Source organism: Sturnus vulgaris, chromosome 1 (genome assembly GCF_052056855.1).
Source record: "Sturnus vulgaris isolate bStuVul1 chromosome 1, bStuVul1.hap1, whole genome shotgun sequence".
Classification (NCBI taxonomy): domain Eukaryota; kingdom Metazoa; phylum Chordata; class Aves; order Passeriformes; family Sturnidae; genus Sturnus; species Sturnus vulgaris.
The window spans coordinates 124,294,878-124,300,660 of record NC_142243.1 but is presented as its reverse complement, the minus strand read 5'-3'; the positions used below and the strand labels follow the sequence as shown (position 1 = coordinate 124,300,660).

The 5,783-nt window shown below is 43.1% G+C and overlaps 1 long non-coding RNA gene across 1 annotated transcript; it reads right to left on the bottom strand.

Moving 5' to 3' along the window:
- Window positions 1-660: 660 nt before the first annotated feature.
- Window positions 661-5,374, bottom strand: LOC148225498 (uncharacterized). Its single transcript, XR_015807690.1, has 2 exons — window positions 3,400-5,374; window positions 661-1,688 (listed from the first exon to the last, which is right to left on the bottom strand). It is a non-coding gene; the product is annotated as an uncharacterized LOC148225498 (long non-coding RNA).
- Between the last annotated feature and the right edge of the window lie 409 nt (window positions 5,375-5,783).

Below are 5,783 nucleotides of genomic sequence, written 5' to 3'. Positions count from 1 at the left end.
TGTAAGAAACCACTGGAGTGACCGAACAGTGTTTGAGGAGCATCCCTTCGGTGCCACAGGAGGTCACCTCAGCGAAGCAGGGGTCGGTCCGTGGTGGGTGGAAGGGGATGGTTTCACGCATGGTTGCACCCCAGTCCCGGCCCACCATCCGACTTCCCGAACCCCCGCTGCGGGGTCCGAGGCGGCAGAGCCCTGCCATGTCCTCCGGAGCATCATTCAAGGCCTCCACGTCCCTTGTGGGACCTCAAGCCTGGGAAGTCCCACCAAACTGCCAGGGAGGGGAGTGTTCAAAGCACTGGGCTCAGCATCCCTTGCCCGGCTCCGCGCTTTCCCGGGCCCGCGGAGGCGGAGCGGGGCGGGCGGCGAGCGCGGCTGGGCTGGGGCAGCTGCGGCCGGGAGGCACCGCTTCCCCCTGCTCCCCGGTTTGCTCCTAGCACGTTTGCACTGTCGAATTTCGTAGTGGGAAAATATTTACTTAAAATCCGCCGTTTCGTTACGTTTTTTTTGACAAAAAAATTCTCTTTCTAGAGTATTTCCAGACCTGTGTTCAGAAGGGACTAGAACAAACTCGGAGATGGTAATCTTAAATTCAGACATTTCTCCCCAGATATCTAAGGATGATATTTTTTCCTATTAACTTGTTAGAAATGTGTTGCAATATAATTTTACTCACAAATTTTACTCATTAAAATAATACAATTATTTTATTTTGTCATCATTACAATAAATATTTGCCTTGTTAGTTAATATTTTCTTCGAAGACATTTGAACATCCTGTTATAAACACTATTTTCCTCAAATATACTAAGAAATTTTCTTTATTGAACCTAGTGAGGATACGGGTAATAACAGATAAGCAAGACTTAACATTGTCAGCAAAAGTTATTAAATTACATAGACCAGCCTCTTGGACTGCTGGGAGTTAAATCGAGTCCTAATGTTCTAAAGAAAAACAAAGAATATGAAATACATACATGTTTCCCAAGATTCCTTTGATTAAACTTCTGTACCTGATAAACTGCACTTCGAAATTTGCAATGGTGGCTGTGCTTAAGTGCTTTTATGTCTTATGTTAAATAATGCACAAGTCCATGTTTTCAGAATATGACATTAAACAAGTGGCTTGTCACTCTGAATGGCTCAGACTCCTGGTAATACCTATGTTAGGTACACAGGTTTCTGATTTCAGGCCTTTACTGCTGAAAAACCTCATCTAGAGTTGTGGAGAGAGCAAGGTTAAAGGTGCTCTTCCACTGCACATGGAGTATTCAGTTTTAAGATCTTAATAAACTAAGGCACAATTAAAATCACCGGACAGGTTAAAATACAGGATTTCATTGATAATTTACTCTATAATCTGGTTTTAGCCAGTTATTTAATGGAGTAAAGTTCTGTAAATCCATGTATTCATAAATAGCTCAGTGGGTAGTTTCACTAAAACGTAAGTGTCTACAGTGTTAGATCTTAGCATCTGAGATTAATTTTCAGATACTGAAAAAACAGTGCTCAAAAGCCATTGGAAGTCAGAGGGACTTCCCCCACTGACCTGGAGACTGGGAAGTTTCTATCTGCAGCGACACCATTACCAGATTATGAAAGTGGAATACAATCTTATCTGCTCCTCCACACAATGCTAAAATGGCTGCTTTTCCCATCCAGCTCCATCTTCATTAATTCTAGACAACCACCTATCAAAAAGATAATGACAAAATAATGTATTATTGGGGGGATGAGTTGGGGGATGAGCAGCATAGCAGAGGGAAAAATATTTTAAATTATATTTAAATCATCCAGTCACATGGAAGATAACAAACATTGGAGGTATTGAAAATATAAGCACCACATATGAAAATGGTTTCTTTTGGGGAGTTAAATAAAGCATAATCAAGAGTTAGAAGATGAGATAGATTAACATTTGAATTTGTTATTTGTCTTCTCGTGGGACCTTCTAAAGAGTAGGTGAAGATCTGTTGTCACATGTGCCTCACCAACATGGCATTATGGGTGCCAATGTGTACTGTATCCCAATAGCATTTGCCTCAGAAATGTTTCCAGGTTCTATTAGAAGTCATTATGCACCACTTGAATATTGTCTTTTTCCGTAGTAATAAAAATTTTGCTTTTAATTACGTCTACATGTAGTTGAGGATGGCATCTGACCCTGAAACTGAAAAGCTGAGTTTTATTTTTCCTTCTTTGCAGGTTTATACTCATGGCAGTGCTTCTGTTGATAATAAAATGCCCATCTGTGACTGAAGGAATCAAAGTCTGAAAAGACTTTGAGGGAGACAAAAGAACATTTACTAACTAAGGAAGTCCCGTTTTATATTCTTTTAGTATGAAACTTAGGTAAAACATGCTTTAGAAACTAAATGTAAGCTTGAGTTGCTTCTAGAAAGTCAAACCCGAGTCCTGGGGTTTTTTTAACTCATCAGGGCAAGGTAGCAGCAAACCTGATTCAGAAAGAAAATGTCATACAGATAGGACACAAAAATGTCCCTGGTAATGAACTCAAATCTTCCAGTCTCTTAAACCACACTGTATTGTGAATGATGAATTTTGTACTTGGATCCCTTGCTTAGTTGAAAGAAGTGTAAAGACAGCTCCCTACTGGCAAAATATCTGAGGAGGTTACAGAATGCTGTTTATTCCAGCTAGTGTCTGGAATAAATTATGTTCCAGAAATTGGCTCCTGATACTCCTATTTCAGATGAGAATTTGTACAGAGTGCTAAGTCCTAACACTTCTGGCCAAACCATGGGCTTCATTAGGATTTGCCATTCATCATACCTGCCAGGAACTCTCAGATTTGGAGAGGTGCTTGCTTTGAGGAGTGAAAGAATAACAGAAAAGAAACTGTTTACCTTGGCATTACTGTCGGTTCTCAAAGGCACTGGTCTTTCAAATTTCAGGGCTATGAGTTGTCAGACCTAATATGCTTTCTTACTATCGCTACTGAAATTCATTAGCTCATAAGGAAGACCCACACTAGTTTTAGCTGACACTATAGGTCGAATAAACCACTTAACATTTCAGAGGTTTCTATTGCAGATAAGGGGATAAATGGCAGCAGGTGACCTGACAGCTCTTGGGGTGGGAGGGAGTTTTCACAACTGGTTTTTAATCCAGTAGCAACAGTAGATGCTTGACAACTCATTAGACTGGACTCTAGGAAACAAGATGGCAATCTCACTGCTATTCTAAACATTGTGATCTATAAACCGTGTTTACCAATTTCCTATTGTGAAGGGTAATTATGCTGATTTTTTACTCAGTGCCTAACTGTTAAATAGGCTTCACTTGATTCTTCTCACAACATTAACAGCTCCAAACCCTGCAGAAAAGGAAAGCTGACAGAAACACTGCTAAGCCAAATCTAAGACAATCCACATCACTTACCATCAAAGGCCCAGGGCTTCCTGTAGGAAGGAAGTCCACTCTTCTATAAGCAAGTTGAGGGGTCTCATGAGAGCATGGTCCTCCTTGGAGCTGTATTGCCAGCATTCTCACATGCCTGTGCAACAATTCTGCTCATGCTGCAGCGGACATTGACATTTTATTCTGAGGTATCCAACACAAAAATAACAGCACCTCTGGGGAATTAGATGGGCTCTGGCAGATACCTTCTTAAATATTTTTCTATGTGTATAGTTTTTTAATACTCTCCTACTTGCTCAAAATTACTAAATACATAGGAAATAAAATATGAATATTTGAATTTTTTTTTACCAGTAAGATTTCTAGGTGAAAGAGGACAGAATTTTGACATACACTTAACCCCACATCTGATTTTGAAAAAAGGCTTCATGACAGAGTGGATAGACAAACAAAAATCACGAATTTCTGAAGAAACTTCTCTGTACAAGATAGAATATGGGCTGCACATGTCTATCCCATAAGTCCAGGACAAAGTATGCTGCAGAGATGAGGTTTTCCCTTTTACTCTTAGAGATTTTTACAGAATCGCATGTGCTCTTCTCCATATTTCACTACAAGGGAGCAAGTGGACCTGCAACTTTACCTTTCTCGAGTCTTTCTCATAATCTGTGAACCAAAACTTTTACAGCCTGTAGATCACATTCTCACCTCAGGTATGCTATAGCAATTTAATCTGCTTCCCTGCAGTATAAAAATCCATTATCCCATCATTGCAGATCAAGGTGAGTTTTGGCTACTGGATTAAGTGGGAATAAAACTCTGTTTTGTATCTTAAAATTATATCAAACTAGAAATAAAATGTTGAAGTAATACAAGTACAACGAAAATTTAAAAAATCATGTACATATAAACATCCCATATTTGTCAAGTCAAAATACAGCCTAATGGATTCATCTAACCTCAGAAGAATGTGCATTCCATCTCTGTGAGTATTTTGTACATGGCCCCATGTGTGACATTTTAATTAATTCTCACCCTTTAATTTACAGGACTGGAGAAGAAACACGTGGAGAAAAAAACCCTTAAAATTGCTAAAAAGTTAAAATGGATTCCATGTGATTTGCATCCTTCAGGACAAACATTAGATATTCCAGAGATTTAAATGGCATTGCTTGTATATCTACATAAATGCTTGTGGAAACAATTTCAATTTCTTTAAAGGTAGAGATAAGTTGTTTACTTTCTGAAACTGACATAAAGGCACACCAAGAAAGCTGGGAAAAGAAAATGCTTGAAGAATATGTACTGAAGACAAAGAGTGGAATGGAAGAACTTGAAGCAATGGCAACTTTTTTTTTCCTTCTGGTTTAAGGAAGAAGCAAGGGAGGAGGAAAAGGCCTGGACTGCAGTGCTCATATTTACAATGGGCAAAAAACCACCCCAGCAGCTATGCTTCAGTGTCTGGACCAAATTGCCAGACCAAGCAGGGCTTTCATCTGTGTTATACTCGGATGCCCATGCTCCACACGTTATGGAGGGTCTAAATTCATGTCTCTGGGACGAGGAAGTGAAGAGGATGCTCTACCACTGTTCTGCAGTAACTTTGTACCTGAAGCATAAGACATATGGAATCTGACCCATGCTTTCTCTCTTCATGGGTAATGAGGAGGGGTGGATGTGTACAAGCTCGGATTTTAGCGATGATCTGAAGTCCGCGGGGTCAGGTGCCATATACCTAGCACAGCTTCTCCCAGGGCAGCATTCCCACGCAGACCTTGACGCCTTGACTCATTCTGTGCTTTCAGCGATAGTTTTACCCTCGATGGTGAGGAGAGGTGTCAGACAAGCCCCTGGGGCCGGGGATGCTGCAGGTACCTTTCCCACTGCTCCCCCTGCGCTGCCAGCTGGGCTCGGGGTGTGCAACCTGCAGCAGTCCCTTACCTCCCGGCAGCGCTGCAGGAAGCCGGCATTCCTCAGGGCCCATCCTTCCCTCGCTAATAACACCTTAATTCGCAGAAATGAAAAAAAAAAAAAAAAAAAATTAAAAGAGATAACAATGCAAAAAGCGCGTGCTGGTGGGGCGGGAACAGGGGCGGCCAGCGGAGCTCCCGGGTGTGACGGCGGGCCGGGAGCGGCGGCAGCGGGCGGCGCGGCCGGGCAGGCGCGGTGCTGCCGCGGGCGAGGCGGCGGCGGCGGCGGCAGGAGGAGGCGGAGGAGGCGGTCGAGCCGCTCCAGGGAAGTTTCCTCGCCGCCGCCTCCCCGAAACCCCTCCCCGCCAAGCGCGGCTCCGCGCTCCTCGAAACTTACCGCCGGGCGCCGCTCCTGGGGAGCCGCCGGGCCCGCAACGCCGCCCCGGAGGCCCCGCGGAGTAAGTGCGCGCTGAGCCGTGCCGTGCCGTGCCGTGC